The 19,569-nt window shown below is 34.6% G+C and overlaps 1 pseudogene; it reads right to left on the bottom strand.

Moving 5' to 3' along the window:
- Window positions 1–4,265: 4,265 nt before the first annotated feature.
- LOC127666576 (vomeronasal type-2 receptor 116-like) lies at window positions 4,266–13,050 on the bottom strand (annotated as a pseudogene).
- Window positions 13,051–19,569: the final 6,519 nt, after the last annotated feature.

Raw genomic sequence — 19,569 nt, 5'->3', positions numbered from 1 at the left:
AAGTTGACCTGTATCTGAATGCCGTTTTTGCCTTTTCACGCAGTTAGCCATTTTCCATGGCTAACTATAGTATGGACAAGATGGCTGAAACTCTCATGTCCATCTGACAAATGAGAAAATATTAAAGATTAAAATCAGATGGGGCAGAAATCAGATTCATTGGCAGAAAGCTCTCCTACCATCCAAATAAAGCAACTTTCTGCATTTTAATGTGTCCTATATTAGCACATTAGCTTATCATCTTTGAAACAACACTTATTAAAAAAATCACATACCAACTATAAAATGTTAGAACAAACTTTGATTTTTTTTTCAGCTAGATTCTGTGCTTTTTCTGCCCTTCATTTTCCATGGCTAACTATAGTGTGGACAAGATGGCTGAAACTCTCATGTCCATCTGACAAATGAGAAAATATTAAGGATTAAAATCAGATGGGGCAGATTATCAGTACCTAAGCTGTAATTTCATGCTGTTTTTTAATGGATATAGCACTGACTGTGAGAGTCGTTTATAAGTGTACTGTCCTTGAACCATTGCTACTGTTTTCCTTCATTTAGGACATACCCAATTTTTAACGGAATCTTTTCCCCTTTAAACATTTATTTCCTTGATTTCTTTTTACATTTTGTATGTTATGCCTATGATTGTTTGGTGTTAGTAAAATTGTTTTCCTCTTTCTTAGGGATTCAAGATATCTATTTACTGTGTCTTTTGCCTTCTACAGGGTTTTTTGTCTCATGAAGTGTCAATTATTAATGGTTTACCTTAGTGCCAGCGCTACTGATGTTCTGTTCAGAATGCTGTTTCTTGTGCTAGGACGTTCAAATCTGTTCCCATCATTCACTTCTATCAGGTTCAGTGTGTTCCAGTGTTATTTTGAGGTCCCAAAATTTCTGGATATAAAATTAACTCAAAGAAATCAGGAGCCTTATTCTACTCAAAGAATTAACAGGATGAGAAAGAAATTAGGGAAATGACACCCTTCACAATAGTCACACATAATATAAAATACATTGTTGTGATTCTAACCAAGCAAGTGAAAGATCTGTATGATATGGATTTCAAATCAGTGAAGAAAGAAATAGAATAAAACCTCAGAAAATTCAAAGATCTCCCATGCTCATGGATTGGTAGGATTAATATTGTAAAAGTGGTCATCTTGCCGAAAGCAATCTACAGATTCAATGCAATTCCCATCAAAAGTCCAACTCAGTTCTTCATAAAGTTAGAAAAAGCAATTTGCTAATTCATTCAGGGTAAAAAAAAAACACACACACACACAAAACAGATAGTGAAAACTATTCTCAAAAATAAAATTCGTGGGGAATCAACATCCCTGACCTCAAGCAGTACTACAGAGAAATAGTGATAAAAAGAAACTGTATGGTATTGTTATAGGTACAGGCTCCACTGTGTTCATAGCAGCAATATTTATAATAGCCAGAAGCTGGAAAGAACACACATCTCAGAAAATTTGTTACATCTGCACAATGTGTTACTACTCAGCTATTAAAAAACAATGACTTCTTGAAATTCTTAGGCAAATGGAAGTAGCTAGAAACTGTCATCCTGAGTGAGTAATCAAATCACAAAAGAACACACATGTTATGCAATTGCTGATAAGTTGGTATTATCCCAAATGCTCTGAATACCGGAAATACAACTCACAGACCACATGAAGCTCAAGAAGAAGGAAGACCAATGTATGAATAATTTTATCCATTTTGAAAAGTGGATCAAAATACCCATGGCTCACAGCCAACCAATAGAATGGGCATAGTGTGCCAGTGGAGCAGCTAAAGCAAGAACCCAAGGAACTGAAGAGATTTGCAGCCCTGCAGGAGGTACAATAATATGTACCAATCAGTACCCCCAGAGCTCCCTGGGGCTAAGTCACCAGCCAAAGAGTACACATGGAGGGACCAATTGCTCCAGCTACATATGTTGCAGAAGATGACCATTTCAGACAGCAGTGAGAGGAGAGGCCATTGGTCCTGTGAAGGCTCATTTCCCCAGATCATAGGAATGCAAGTCAGGAAATTAGGGAGGAGGCGGTTGAGCAGGGGGATAGGGGGTGGGAAAAAGGGGTTTTCAAAGGAGTAACTTATTCTGAAGGTGGATACTATTCGACTTGTAAATAAAGCAAATATTTTTTTTAAAAAGTGGGAAAAAAGAAAAAGAAAAATGTGAGGGCAAGGCTCATGGTGTTTACACAGCAGCCTTTTCTAGCACAGTGCTGGCTTGTGCTAGAAGCTCAGCAGACAAAGTTTGAATAGATGAAAATGTCACCAAGGTACTACTGGACTCACAAACTCACAAACCCTCCACTCAGCTGCTGTCTGTCTGCAAGGTGTCTTTAATGTAACATAATTGCAACAGTGCAATTCTACTTAAGTAGCCACATATGCTACATCAGTTTAATTGCTGTTAAGGTAAGAATTGTTTAAAAGTCTGTGTCTGTGGGGACAATGCAATCATACGGCCTCATTCCAATCTTTGTGTTTTCTTCAGCTATATTGATCCACAGACTGCTCAGAGTTTTTATTCCATGTTATAGATATATGGCTTTAAGTTTTTGGTTGTTTTTCGTAACATTTCAATGCTAGGAATATAAAGGCCCAGATTTTAAATATATGTCATGAATTAATAGTTCAGAACTGCCTTTTATATAGAGAAGGTGGATGACTTCTTATAACTATGACTAGTTTTACCATCAACAACAGCTCTTCTTCCATATTTGTTGTGAAACAGACATGTGGTTTGCTGAACAAGACTTTGCAAAAACACCCATGCCTTGGATCTTAAATAATGGAAGGCATTGCTGGGAGCTTTGAGATGAATAGGATTAAGTTCTAGCTTCCATGTGACTGCATCTGCAGGAGGTGTTTGAGAGATAGGGAGGCTAAAATAAAGGAAAAGGGGAAAAAGTCATGTCGAGGAAGAAAACGACCTATAGACCAATCAATGCACACCACTGAACAACGTAAACAACACAGAGGTTGCCAAAAGGATGCAGTGTCTATTTTGGTTCATTATCTGTGATAATTGATTGGCTCTATTACAGAAATGCCTGAATCCTAGTGGTATCATTTTTTTTAATTTGATATTTTATGTATTTACATTTCAAATGTTATCCCCTTTCCTAATTTCCCCCCAGAAACTCTATATACCAGCCCTGGTCCTCTTTAAATGAAGGTATGTACCCCCACACACCCATTCCTGCCTTCTAGCCCTGGCATTCTCCTACACTGGGACATTGAGCTTTCATGGGACCAAGGGCCAGTTCTCCCATTGATGCCTAAGGCCTTCCTCTGCTATATATAATGCCAGAGCCACCCTTAATGTAGTAAAGGTCTTGTGGGGAACATTTCTATTAGTGATGTTACTCATTTAATGAGACTTTCATTTATTAATTAAATTGTGTTTTTTTTTTTAAATTTACAGAGCACAATCTGAAGCCCATTGAGCTTTTCTTAAAATATTTCTTTCCTTTTCGGTTAATTGATATTCTTAAGAAATGTCTACTACATTTTAATGCTACTCCAAAGTCCAGTGCTTCTATGCTGTCATATGCAACACTGTCCATGTGCTTCACACTCTGCTAAATTGCCCTCTTGTTTCTCTTTTGAAATAAGTGATTTTTATTGCATCAGAAATCTATGCTAACCCAAATCCCAAAAGTGGCATTTTAATATTTAGGTGATATCTTTAATTCTTTTGTTCTAAAAGAAACAAAAAACATACAATGATCAAGAGAAACATTTGAAAAAACTGTTTATATTTTATGTACTTTGGTCACAGAATACTGAATGTAGCCAAGGCATGACATTGGATGCAAGCACCCCACGAAATCACGTGGAATAATGTGATTTATTATTGGCTACAGGTCCATGTTGTCTGCAGTCCTCTTTCTTATAATTCCAAGAAAAACTTACCTAGAGTGGGTATCATCCACCGTCACTATCATCACCTTATATTAATCATTTATCAAGTACATGGCTTACACACCAAACCACAGGCCAACATGATGGTAGCCATTCTTCAACTGAGATGCCTTATTCTCAATTTCTTCAGTATTGTGTACTTATTTATAAACCCATTTTTAACCAAACTTTGTTCATTTGTATCACAATGAATAGTACTGTTCTATATGTAAGTTCTAATTTGTTTATCCCTTAAAAATTTTCTATGATTAAGTACTACATTTCTTAAGACAAATAAAATTATGTTGAGTATCATCTAACATTTTCCTACTATGAAAGTTTCAATGAAGCAATTTATCTTTGTACTTCTGTACAAAATCTGAATCTGGTCTAACTAAAATAACATAACACTTTGGGACAAAGATACACCCTAGCAACCCTGCACTAGAAGCCAAGATGGAGAAGACCTCCACAATCACCATGCTCTTCCCCCTGGTGCTGTGGTAGACAGGGAGCAAGGTGATCCAGACACTGCAGAACACCAGCATGCTGAAAGTTAGGAACTTGGCTTCATTGAATCTGTCAGGAAGGTTACTAGCCAGGAAAGCCACAGTGAAGCTCCCCAGAGCCAAGGAACCCAAGTATCCCAGGACAACATGGAAGGCAATGACTGAGCCTTTGTTGCAAATAATGACAGTCTTCCCATGTTCAGATTGTATATCTCTGTCAATAAAGGGAGGAGATGTTACCAACCAGATGCCACAGAGAATAAGTTGGATCAGGGTACAAATGGCAATGACCAAGTTAGGTGCCCCTGATGACAGCATCCCTCTCATTCTGCCCCCTGGAGTAGTGAGCTTGAAAGCCATGACCACAGTTATTGTTTTGGCCAATACTGTGCAAACAGCCACTGTGAAAAATCCTCCAAATGTGGTCTGCTGCAAGATGCAGGTGGCTTGGTTGGGATGTCCAATGAAGAGCAATGAACAAAGAAAACAGAACACTAGTGAGATGAGCAGGATGTAGCTGAGAATGTGGTTATTGGCCTTAACAACAGGAGTATCCTTGTACTTCACAAAAGTGATGAATACTAGAATTGTGATGACTGAGAAGGACAAAGACATGAAGCCTAGAGCTATCCCCAGTGGTTCTTCATAACCTAGAAATGACAAAGCTCTTTGGAGGCAGTGGGTTTGCTCGAAGTTGGCATACTTATCATCTGGACATCTCACATACTGTTCCATATCTGCTGGCAAAAACAATAAAACCATATAAGATATTATAATTATGTAGTTAATAATTATGTATTTGTATTATTCAGAGAATATATCACTAAATATTTTGGTATTAAGCATCTAATCCATTCCTTGTTGTTGTAGGGACAACTGACTTAAGATTGCTCTCTATTTACCTATGTTTTGTAGTGAAACAAAGCACCATGATCAGAAATGGAATGGAAAAAAATTATGTATTAAACAAAAAAGAAAGAATATATGATAAATTATAATATGCATGATCTCAGATTTTTTTTTAAATTCTTCAAACCATAAAATCACTATTCATAGAAAAGGGTAGTGTGCATGGGTAGTTACTGATGTCTGTTGATGAAATGCATTATGTACTTTGTTTGCTTTTTGGGTGGTGGCAATTGACAGTATCGCCTATAGAAACCAGAACAAACAATTCCTCATGCAAATACTGTTTGCCTAAAGGAATATTTTCATTCCTGACACTCTCTGTCTCATAAACATTTGCATGTTCCTCTCATTTTGGTACAATTTCTTTATTTCCCACTATTCATTCCAAGGTGGCGTGAAGGTAATTGCTATTCATAATCATCTCTCTTGACTTAGGTAGGTGGTGACTGATGATAAGTAATATGCCATCTCTTCTTTCTTGAAATCTTCACTCTTGAAATCTTCACTCTTGTTCTTACTGTTTGACAGGAAATGCTCAATCCCTTAAGCCATCTACCTTTTATTGTTTTGAATTGTTTTGCTTTTTTGAGACAGGGTTTCTCTGTACTGTCCTGGCTTTCCTGGAACTCAACCTGTAGACCAGGCTGGCCTTGTAATCCAGAAAATCCAGCTGTCTCTGCATTCAATGTCCTGGGATTAAAGGCATGTGCCACCACTGCCTGGCATTCATCTCACATCTTAAAATATATTTCCTAAAACAACAACTCTTACCCTGAGCATCTAGTCTTTGTCAGGAACTAAGATGGATGATTGAGGGAAAGATTATGGACTGATCAACTAATCAAGTTTCTTTGTACAAAAAAATCAAAGAAAAATAAATATGTTCCTAGATTATGCTGAAAAATTCATCCTTAACAATTGGTACACATGTTTGTCCTCCTAAAGGTTTTCTGCATAATATAAAACCGGAAACCAGCATACTGTGAGAGAAATGTCTTGTTTGTACAAGAGTCTGCAGGTTATTTGCTGGGTTCAAAAGAAGCTGATAATATTGAATGGAGTAAGTTCTGAAATGGGAAGATTTTAGGATTTCAGTTTCTATTTAGGCCATATAACTTTTCTAGTTTGGAAGGAAAAGGTATTCAAATTTAGCAATTCTTTTCTCCATGCATGCATGTACCTGTTTCATTGGAAACCTCATTTTCTGGACACTGAACACAATCAAAGCAGCAGTCTGCTGTTTCTTTCTGATGAGTTTTCCTAAATCCAGGAGTACATGGCACACTACACAAGAAGGATGGAACCTGAGACAATATATAAATATTATATAATATGTGTAAAAGAGTGAATGTGTGTATGTGTACGTGTATGTGTGTATGTGTGTGTGTGTGTGTGTGTGTAGTTCATGTATACATCATATATATAAAGAACCATATATATATATGGGACAATAACAGATATGGCTGTAAATATTCCTCTGTGAACCAGTATTTCTTAACAATTTCAGACACATTATTATTTTGTATTTCCCTACAGTACACCAAATGCTGTACAATATTTTCTACAGCATACAATATTATATATGTAACTTTCAGGTTGTGGCAATTTCAAACTTTACTTCCTAAACTGATATATCCAAAAAGAATGCTTACGTTGCATCAGGTTTTTTTCTCATGATTTATAAATAAAAGAATCAGAATACTGAGGTTTGTGGAAAGACAATGTAGGGTAAATCAAAAAAAAGTTATTTGATTGATATGAACAAAATATGTTTTATAAGACTGCCCTAAAATTAATGAAGTTTAAAACAATAACTTGAATCTCTTTCCCCTCTGCCCTTCCCCTGCTTTTATGAGACTCCTGTCTCATCATTCTAGCCTACCCCTATCCTGGGGCATTGAGCCTGCCCAGGAGCAAGGAGCTCACTTCCCACTGATGCCAGATAAGGCAATCCCCTACAGAAGAGGGAAGACCGGGAAGTAGAAAAACATGTGAAATGTAAGTAAATACAATTACCAATAACATATACATAAATAAAAAAGTAAACCTTGAATCTGGAAAAAGGTTTCTGTTAAAGAATACATTCTATATTTAATTAGGCTATATATATGTTGTTATAGAATTAAAAAATTCCATGGTATACATATAGTTTCAAATTTTTCATTACATATATTAATTTAATAAATATATTCCTGTAGTGTGTAGAGAATAGGCATTTGGAATACAGAGGCTTTTTATCTCTATGACAAGATTTACATAGAGTTGAGAGGTAACAGATATTGGTGTTTGTAACTGAGCATGGTCTTTTGCAAAAGTAGCAATTGGAATTAACCGCAGAGATATTATTTCAGTGCCTCATGTTTTAAAATGTAGATATCTTGAAAACAACTAAAATCTGTGGTATACATACTGAAGTTCCTCCTGTGGCCCAGTCCACGTCTTCAATTATGTGAAGTTGTTACATCTGTGGAAAGCAAGGAAAATAGCTTCCTATTTTCACTTTTATTCCAAATCCTTTTGGAAAATTCCAAATGATGAAAATGTCATAATCTATACACTGGTTTTCCCTATGTCTCATGTTCACCAGTTCTCCAACAGGGTTCATAAATATCCTGGTCTTCAGCAAGGAAGACACCTAAATGAGATCCATCATTAGATGCTTACATGTGCATATCAATAAAGGGAAAGCAAAATTGAGAATTTCCCCTAATTGCCTTATGTTTTTCACAAAAGAGCAGCATTGAAATAGTCCCATGTAATAAAATATATATATACCTCATTGATAACTGAAAATGTATATACATTATATTAATGTTCGACGGTAAATTGTGCAAAAACTGATTAGCATGTAACAAGTAGCATTTTCTATGTGAATGTGTATGAGTGTATGTGCGCTTATGTTTTCCAAAATACATTTTTAAAAATGTAGCCATGTATGCACAAATGAAGGGGAATTCTGAATGTGTGTGAAAATAAAGAATGGCTGCTGGTCTCTCATGTAAAGACAGTGAACATATATGAGGTAAACAGAAACTTAATAAAATGTACAGCGTTAATCATTTGTGGTTTTGTAAATCATTGTTAATTTAAATGAGTAAGTATTAGTTACAGCATAAGTACTGATTCTTGAAAAATCACTCTTTAGAAAAATATTCTAATTTAGTCATCACTTAGGGCTTTTATTATAAAACCCTTGGCTTCTATTTTAATTTTTGAACTCATTTGATGAAATGTTGAGACATGCTTTCACAAAACTCACTGATATCATAAAAAATTATTGTTTCCTATAAAATGTTTTCCTTGTGCATGATATTCATCCAAGTGAAAAATAAATTAGTGAATTTTGCAGTGCAGAAATCTTTCAACTGAGAGAATAATCTCTAACAAATATGCATGTTTTTCTCTGGGTCCATATAAAAGATCACATTGATTAACCTGCTGACAGTCAGTAAATATTCCTTTGTAGTCTGCTGGTATCTGAGACTCTAGTTGTTGAAGAAGGAGCTCATGGTAGGTGTGGGCCACCGCATACACAGCATTATACAAATTGTAACCTTCACTCAGGGCCATGTCATATTTTTGCAGTGCTATCCATTCCAATGTGTTGTTAAATTTAAAATGTTCCATTTTATTTCTGTTCTTTGAGATTGAACAATTAAAATAATTCCACCCCAGGATAGACTCAGAAATGTTTACTGGGTATTTGTCAGTGTCTATAGTTTGCATAAAATTCCTAAATTTAGGCATCTCACCGCTGTGGTGTGCAAAAGTGACCGTCCCATGGAAGAAATCAAGGCTGAATTCCTTTTTACTTGTGATAACATCCCATTGCGAAGTTGTAATCCAGATTCTCTGAGCACCTAAATATTTCCATCTTCTAAAGCTGACTTCTAAAGTGGAGTTCATTTCACCATAAATGATAACAACCTTTGCTGAAGATGCCATAATTTGTTTATCATATATCATAGCCTCTGTTGTGTATATCTGCATGGTTTCTGGGATTGCATTCACAAAAGCTAAACAGATCCCATGCATTTGCATTTCTTCTCTTAAATCTGAGAGAAACTGAAGGCCCTGGTCATCATCTGAGATGACCAGTCCTATCCAAGTCCATCTAAAATGAAGCATCAAGGAGACCATGCCATTGGACAAATGTGTGTCCTCGGTGGCTATCTGATGGACATAGTGAAACTGGTCATGGTCACTTAGGTTAGGATTAAATGACCTAAAGAATGTAGAAGAGAGGATGAAACATCCACATGAGGAATATGATTATTAGAATGTTTGGAATTATATTCAAATAATATATCTCACCTTTCTGAACTCCTATCAAGGATAGTATGAATATATTCTAAATATCATGTATTATTCCTTTTAGATTCTAGACTATTTCTGACAAGTCGGAACTTTCTAGAACACAGTGTGCCTGTTTTTCCAGTACATTTGTGATCTGATTATTTAATTCCTTAATTTATATATTTATCTCTCTCACACTTTCTCTATCTCTGTCTCTCTGTCTGTATGTCTGTCTTTTTCTTTCTCTTTCTCTCTCTATATATGTACATTTATATTTTGATATGTATATACAGTGATATATATAGATAGATAGATTTGTATATATATATATATATATGTGTGTGTGTGTATAGATATACATAGATTTACATACACACATACACACACACACACACACACACACACACACACACACACAGCCTATGTGTGTCTGTGTCTGTCTGAATGTGTAGCAGGACACTCATAAATGCATGCTGTCAAAGTTTTCTTGTTGGCACATTTAAATGGAATTTAATGTTGTTGACTCATCCAATGTCATGCATTCTTACCTTTGGTGTCTGGAAATGAATTGACAGTTTTAAGGATGCTTTCCATGATGGGCCTGTAAGGTCTACATAACAAATTTCATGTTGTCAACAGATATAATTAATAAAATTCTCACTATAGTTTTGTTGTGAATGTATTATATCCAGAACTCCCAATGTATCTTGGCACAAACCAAGCATGGTGGCAATCGTCAAAGACATATTGGGTAAAAGATAAGGATTCTCATTAATCTCCTCAGTAGCAAAAAACATAACCAGAAAAAACTTGTATCTTCTTGCTGGTATTCTAAAACAAGGCATAGTGATGATTAAGGGAGATGTGTGAAACATAACATTTCAGTTGCAATAGTTTGTACTATGATACACTGTAAATTTCTAACTAAATGTCTTGAAATAAGTCTCACGAATGAGTCATCTTTAGTGTTGAATACAAAATTAAGAATTCATAGGTATAGGGCACTATGGTATGATATGATAAATTTTATATTTGTGTAAATTGTTAAGGAGTTTGTTCTATGTCTCAATGCCATCCTTGAAGTAGAATACAGTCCTATTGAATAAGACAGTATAAAATAATCTTAGAGATGTAATTCAACAGATATATTTTTTAAAAGATACTCATACAAAACACACAACATAGTCTCCTTCCTTTTTAATTATTTAAAACGATTTTATACATCAAACATCTTAATAATATTGTGTCTTTTGAGAAGCAAATAATACATCAAAAATTTTGTTCAACTTTTATATTTGTATATTTTCATAGCCTGAAATTATTATTAATGCATACTTAACCATATATGCAGCTGAGGATCTTTTATCTAACTTTGAGAATTAATTTTTTTCAAAACTTACATGATTTTATTTGGGGATTAGGCATAATTAAAGAGCATAAAATGTTATAACTGAACCATTAAGACATATATTGTTACCTTCTCAAAAATTGACCATATGGTTTGACAAACTTCAGTAGAGACAAGGATATTGAATTAATCCATAGTATTCTATGGGACTACCACAGACTAAGACTGATATCAAATAACAATAAAAACAGAAATCCCACATACACGTGGAAGCTGAACAACTACTCAATATATAACTACTACTCAATATATAATTTACTCAATAATACATTGGTCAGAGAAAGAATAATGAAAGGAATTAAAGATTGTTTTTTTAGAATTTAATGAAAATAAAGTCGGGCCTATCCAAATTATGGAACACAATGAAAGCAGTCCTAAAATAAAATCTCATAGCTATGAGTGCCTCCATAAAGAAAGTAGAGAGATCATACGCTCTCAGCTTAGCAGCTCATCTGAATGCTCTAGATCAAAATAAAGCAAATATATCGAAGAGAAGTAGACAGCAGGAAATAATCAAGCTCAGGGATGAAATCAACCAAGTAGAAAAAAAGAACTCTATAAATAATCAACAAAACTAGGATCTGGTTATTTGAGAAAATCAACAAGATAGATACACCTTAAGCCAGACTAACCACAGGGTACACAGACAGTATCCAAATTAACACAATCAGAAATGTAAAGGGGGACATAACAACAGAAACTGAGGAAATTAAAAAAAAATTGATCTTACTACAAATATCTGTACTCAACAAAACTGGTCAGGTAAGCCAGTCACAAAAGTATCCACATGGTATGCAGTCACTGCTGAGTGGATATTAGCCTAGAAGTTTGGAACACCCAAGACACAACTCACAGACCAAATGATTCTCCAAAAGAAGACCAAATTGTGGATTCTGCAGTCGTTTCTAGAAGGGGTAACAAAATACTCATAAGAGATAAAGTGTGGAGCACACATTGAGCCATCCAGAGACTGTCAAAAAAACCATCGCATATACAGTCATCAAACCCAGTCGCGATTGTGGATGCCGAGAAATGCTTTTTGACAGGAGCCTGATAGAACAGCCTCCCGACAAACTCTGCCAGAGCCTGAAAAACACAGGCATGAATGCTCTAGACAACCATTGTATTGGGCATCAGTTCCCTAATGAAGGAGTTAGAGAAAGGACAGAAGGAGCTGAAGGGGTTTGCAGCCCATAGGAAGAACAACGATATTAACCAACCAGAAACCCCAGAACTCCCACGGGCTAAACAACCAAACAAAAGAGTACACATGGAGAGAACTATGGCTGTAATTGAATATGAAGCACAGGACGGCCTTGCAGGGCTTCAATGGGAGGATATGTCCTTGGTCATGTGAAGGCTTGATACCCCAGTGTAATGTCAGGGTGGTAAAGTTACTGTGGGAGGTTGTGGGCAGGAACAACCTCATAAGACAAGGGGAGGAGGGATGAGATAGGGAGTTTCTGGAGGGGAAAGAGGAAAAGGGAAAACATTTGAAATGCAAATAAAGGAAATATCCAATAAAGGAAAACAAAAAATATATATTCAAAAGCTCTACGTGATAACACCTGGCATTGTGTGAGTGTTTTTAAAATGTGTTTTGTATGTGTGTATATTGTCTAACAATCATTATACTTGAAAATGGTTATCTGCTTTACAAAGAAAGACATTATTTTATCAGTAGGAATATGTTACAAATTTCCAAACAGAATAAACATTTTGAAGTTAAATATTATGAAAATGCTAAGTTCTTGCACAATAATATATCAATGATGTTTGTAGAACACATTTTTGTTATTTTCAAATGTTAATATTCATCAAACAGAATTATTATTTAAAAATATATTTCGTTTAAATATTTCATCCACAGTCACTTCTCAAATCTCCATCATTATCTTCACTATTTTTCATCCTCCAAAAGCAAATGGGTTCTGTCAAACAGCACAAGAAGGGAAAAAACTTCAGGAGCAAAAATGAAATAGAGAAAGCATACAGCTTCTTCATGTCTGCTAGGTCCTCCAATGTAGCAGTTGTGAAATCCGTTCTTATGCAGACAAACATAACACACACATTTACAACTAAGTATCTGTTTTAAGACGATTGCTGTCTGGAGATTCACATAATTATATTTGCAATTCCTTTCCATTCAAACTATGTCATGCTCCCTGGATACTTTGAGAAAAATCTGGCCTCAAGCTTTACATCTGAGGTCTGAAAACTTTTGATCAAAACATTTCTGAAAACATGGTTTGGAGATCACGTTCTCCATCCTCAGGTACCATGATGTCATTCATATTTCTGAAAACATGTTTTGGAGGTCATGTTCTCCATCCTCAGGTGCCATGATTTCATTTGTATGCATGGCATAATTCCCAACAACAATCTTCTCCTGAGCAGGTTGAGCCAGAATATGTGTCAACAGCCATATGTACGAACACAATGGATTTCAACAGAAATTCCATAAACAAGAGTTTAGAAGGTCATAAAAGTTCGATATTTTTCACACTCTGATAAGAATCATGGGACATTATGTCTTCCACTGTCTAGTGTAGGGAAGCGCAGTCTCACATGAAATATTGATCCAGGAGTTGAACATTCTCTCTGTTGTTCATATGATATTGTATGCTAGTCATGTTTACAAAATATCTTCAAACTTCTTGTGATTCCTGTCATCTGGGGAACACGTCACTATGCTAAATCCAAAAAGCCTGTATTTGTAAAGATTCATCACCCATTCTGTCCAGTATCACTACCTGTGGGGGCATTCACTGAGTTGATATGCTGATATCTTGGCTGATAATCAGTCCCTGGCAGTCAGTGGCATTTGATGAAACATTTCTTTGTTGATGTTTGTTCACAACTCATTAAGAATTTGAAAACATTTTCATACATTTTTCTCAAAGAAATGAAAGAATTAATGTGCCATTTCTGAGAGAGAAATGTATTGCTAATCTTAGTGTATATCTTATATTTTACAACCATGTCAAGTTGGTGTTTGTTTTGAAATGGTCCTGATTTGGATTATATTGCAACAACACACATGTATGTCTGCTTTGCCAATTGATGTAACTTGGTTAGATTACTATGAGTGACACAGATCGAACATTTAATTTGATTTATATTTGCTTCAATTACATTATTTTTGGCTCATAATCTTCACACAGAATGGAATCTTTAACTCCATTTTTGGAATGGTTGCAATTTCACTGGCTTATAATAAAATCTTGCTATGGAGTTTATTGTACCATCTTAGATACTATGAATAAAAGTTTGTTTCATACTTTGCTTGAATTATGACTGTCAATTTGAATATTTTTAGTAGTTTTGCAGACCTTGGGAAAATTTTGAGCCTTGATATTGTGATATTCCATATTTTTGTGTACAGGGTGGTAATTCAAATGAATTGGGAATGTGTGTGGAAGCTGACTCGTTACTCTACTGTGACTACTATGGAAATGCCATTCCGGGCTGTGGCAAACTTTTGGAAATCATTTGGTGCACATGAGTAGTGGACTTGGATCCATACCATACTCATGATAGAAAGACTACCGGTCAAACATAAAGGTCCTTCAATAAATTTTAATTTGATTTTGTCAAGATTGAGAGGTGAGACTCCATGTGGTTTTCTACAGAGAACTTCTCCATGTCCTTTGAACACAAATAGTATTTATTGAAATTGCTTTTCTTTCTGTTTTAAGATCATGTTATTGACTTGGGATGTTGGAAAGAAGGCACAGCACACACCACTGTATCCTTCCTGAGTATCAAGGGAGTCTTTTTTTGTTTTGTTTTGCTTTTGTTTTCATTTTCCTTTAAGTTATACATTTACATTGCAGTCTTAAGATATTCCCAACAGTACTTTATGAGTATATAAAAGAAAATGTTCTTCTATGTCTCACAAATAAGATTTCATAGCTTATTTTCAGTTTGTTGTCCTTTTATTTCTTGTTGAAATCAGATATCTGATTCCATGTTGTGCTGTGTGGAACATGAAATAGCCGCTATCCATTTTCATTTCATAGAAATTATTCTATATATAGTTTATAACTAAAGGATTTATACTGTCTGAATTTATGAAAAACAGGGTGTGCCTCCAACTCCTAACAGTCTACCTGTCAAACAGGTGGCCTTCCATATATAGAAATATAGGTCAGACCTTTTTTTATCCCCACACCAATTTGTACCGCCACAGAGACCTGCAGATATGGTATCTAGCAGGCTCTTCCTGAGCCACATTGTCCTTCCAGTCTGTATTTCCACCACAAACTAGGGCAGATCAATGTCTGCCCCAGAACCCAAAGCCAACCTGGCTTTCAGGAGGTCTTCCTTAATCAGAGACATGGGAACACATGAAGGTTGCACTAAGCATGGACACGGAAGGCCTGACCTAACCAGAGGCAGCGCTGCCTGTCTCCAAAGTCGCCTGCTCCAGTCAGAGGGGCCCAGGCAAGTTAACAAGAGAAATGACCAAGAGGTGAAAGAAAAAGGCAAGAACATAACCAACATAAGATAATGTAATTTGGCAATATCTGAACCCAGTTCTCCTATCCTGGATACCCAAACACACAATAAGAACAAGAGTCTAACCTAAAATGCCACCTCATGAGGATGACAAAAGTCTTTAATGAGGATAAAAATGATCCCTTTAATGAAATACAGAAATCCACAGACAAACACATAGAAGCCGTTAGAGAGGGAAAAATAAATCACTTGAAGAAATGGAAGAAAATACAATTTAAAAGGTGGTGGAATGGAACAAGAGAGACTAAGACTTAAAATCAGAAGCAATGAAGAAATCACAAAATAATTAAAAGTGAATTATAAACATTTCTGATAAAATTTAAGAAATATATATAAAAACGTTAAAATTGATGATTTTCATGGAATAATACAGATAAATTGGCTGACTTGAAAAACAATTCTAATTTAATTGAAGGAGGAAGTATAAACATTTTCTGGTAAAATTGAAATGGAAAATATTACATGGATATTATTTCAGATACAGTTGTATAAATATATAGATAAACACATCAAAAATGACAATATTAATGCAAAATTATACATAGAAAATTGCAGGCATAATAAATATTGCTAAATAATTTGAAAAATGAAGTAGAACTAATTTATGAAAAATTGAAGATTTACATGGAAATTATTTTTGATCAAATTGAAGAATTATGTAGAAAATAGTGGTAAAATTGACAACTTTAAAAATATTGACAAGTTTCATGGATAATAATACATCAATTGGTTGACATAAAAACTATTCCAATTTATGAGATAATTGAAGATTATAATAGAAAATAAAATGGATAAATTTTTGACAGAAAATATATCTAAATTAATTGAAGAAGAAAGTATAATAAATTTCTGATAAAATTGAAGATACATGGAAAATATTTCTGATAATTTGATGAACTATATCAACACATGTAACAGAAACACATGTCAAAATTGAAGATTATAATGGAAAATTACACAGATAAAAATATTGAAAATATTTTTAAATTGATTTAAAGTTGGATTACATACATTTGCTGACACAGAAAATATTTCTCACAAAGTTTAAGACATATATAAAAAGATATATTAAAATTAACAATTTTCATGGAAAATTATACAAATAAAATGGTAGACATAAAATATTCCTAAAGTAATTGAAAAGGGAAGTAAAATACATTCTGATAAAATGAAAATACATGGATAATATTTCTAAAGTAATGAAGAAATATATGGAAATTCACATTAAAATTGACAATTTTCTTTGAAAATTATACAGATAAAATGGTAGACATAAAAACATTCCTAAATTAATTCAGTAATGATGTAGAAATTTTTTTAAAAAAATAGAAGGTTTACTTGGAAATTTTGTTTGGTATAATTGAAGAAATATATAAAATATGTTAAATTTAACGATTTTCTTCGATAATAACATAAATAATTTGACATCAAAAACATTTCAAAATTAATTAAAAGTGGAAGTATAAACACTTACTGATAAATTGAAGATTATAATGGAAAATAATATGGATAAATTGGTTGACTTGAAGAACATTTCTGAATTAATTGAAGGAGGATGTATACACATTTTCTGATAAAATTGATGATTTAAGTGGAAAATAAATCTGATGAAATTGAAAAAATATACAGGAAAACATGTTAAAATTGATGATATTCATGGCACATTATTCAGATAAAAAAGTAGACCTATATACATGGCTAAATTAATTGAAAAAGAAGGTAGAAGTATTTTATGAAAAAGTCAAAGAGTTACATGGAAATATTTATGAAAAAATTAAGAATTATATAGAAAAACAAGTTAAAATTCAAGATTATCATGGACCATTTTACATATAAAATGGAAGGCATAAAATATTTCTAAATTAATTGAAAGTCAAGTTAAATACATAATTAAAATATTCTTACAATGTAAGAAAAAAAAAGAATGGAACAAAATGAAACCAATTTTCCCATATGTTTCTTTGTAAAATGAACTAAAATTTTTATAATTTCAGTTATGTGTATGTGGGTTTTTTGAGTGTCTTTTTATGTGAACTTCTGAGCTAAGGTCTATTCTGATTCCAGAACAGGAATATAGTGCACCTGATTCTTTGGGAGAATTCTTTTCTTTTCTTTCTTTTCTTTTTTCTTTTCTTTTCTTTTCTTTTCTTTTCTTCTCTTCTCTTCTCTTCTCTTCTCTCTTTTCTTTTCTTTCTTTCTTTCTTTCTTTCTTTCTTTCTTTCTTTCTTTAATTTTCTATATTCTTTGTTTACATTCCAAATGATTTTCCCTTTCCAGGTTCCCCCCTCCCCCTAAGTCCCATAAGTCCTCTTCCCTATACCAGTTCTCCAAACAATCCCCTCCCCCTCCTCTGTCCTGGTATTCCCCTACAATGCTGCATCAAGCCTTTCCAGGACCCGGGTCCTCTCCTTCCTTCTTCTAGGGAATAATTTGATATGTGGGTTGTGTTTTGGGTATTCTGAGCTTCTGGGCTCTTATCAGTGACTGCACTCCATATGTGTTCTTTTGTGAATGAGTTACCTCAATTAGTATGATATTTTTCCAGTACCATTGATTTCCCTAAGAATTTCATGAATTCATTGTTTTTAATTGCTGAGTAGTATTCCATTGTGTAAATATACCACATTTTCTGTATGCATTCCTCTGTTGAGGGACATCTGGGTTCTTTCCAGCTTCTGGCTATTATAAATAAGGCTGCTATGAACATTGTGTAGCATGTGTCCTTAGTGCATGCTAGGGAATCCTCTGGATATATGCCCAGGAGAGGTATAGCAGGGTCCTCTGGAAGTCTCATGTCCAGTTTTCTGAGGAACCGCCACACTGATTTCCAAAGTGGTTGTACCATCTTACAACCCCTCCAGCAGTGGAGGAGTGTTCCTCTTTCTCCACATCCTAACCAACACCTGCTGTCTCCTGAGTTTTTAACCTTAACCATTCAGACTGGTGTGAGGTGAAAACTCAGGGTTGTTTTGATTTGCATTTCCCTAATGACTAATGATGCTGAAAATTTCTTAAGGTGCTTGTCAGCCATCCGAAATTCTTCATGTGAAAATTCCCTGTTTATCTATGTACCCCAATTTTTAATGAGGTTATTTGGTTCTCTGGGGTCTAACTTATGATTTCTTTGTATATATTGGATATTAGCCCTCTGTCAGATGTAGGGTTGAAGATCTTTTCCCATTTGTTGGTTGCTGTTTTTTCCTTTTGATGGTGTTCTTTTCCTTACAGAAACTTTGTAATTTTATGAGGCCCCATTTGTCAATTTATGATCTTAGAGCATAAGCTATTGGTGTTCTGTTCAGGAACTTTTCCCCTGTGCCTGTTTCAAGGGTCTTCCCCAGTTTCTTTTCTATTAGTTTCAGAGTGTCTGGTTTTATGTGGAGGTTTTTGATCCACTTGGAGGTGAGCTTAGTACAAGGAGATAAGGATGGATCAATTCGCATTCTTCTGCATGCTGACCTCCAATTGAACCAGCACCATTTGTTGAAAAGGCGATCTTTTCTCCACTGGATGTTTTCAGATCCTTTGTCAAAGATCAAGTGACCATAGGTGTGTGGGTTCATTTCTGGGTCTTCAATCCTATTCCATTGATCTACCTGCCTGTCACTGTACCAATACCATGCATTTTTTAACACTATTGCTCTGTAGTATTGATCAAGGTCCAGGATACTGATTAACCCAGAAGTACTTTACTGTTGAGAATAATTTTAGCTATCCTGGTTTTTTTATTATTCCGGATGAATTTTAGAATTACTCTTTATATTTCTTTGAAGAACTGATTTGGGATTTTGATGGGGATTGTGTTGAATCTGTATATTGCTTTTGGCAAGATGGCTATTTTAACTATATTAATCCTGCCCATCCACAGGCATGGAAGGTTTTTCCATTTTCTGAGGTCTTCTTCAATATCCTTCTTCAGAGACCTGACATTCTTGTTACACAGATCTTTCACTTCTTTGCTTAGAGTCACACCAAGATATTTATATTGTTCTTTCGGCTATT

This window comes from Apodemus sylvaticus, chromosome 16 (genome assembly GCF_947179515.1).
Source record: "Apodemus sylvaticus chromosome 16, mApoSyl1.1, whole genome shotgun sequence".
Classification (NCBI taxonomy): domain Eukaryota; kingdom Metazoa; phylum Chordata; class Mammalia; order Rodentia; family Muridae; genus Apodemus; species Apodemus sylvaticus.
The sequence above is the reverse complement of the archived record's forward strand: the minus strand, read 5'-3'. Positions and strand labels throughout refer to the sequence as shown.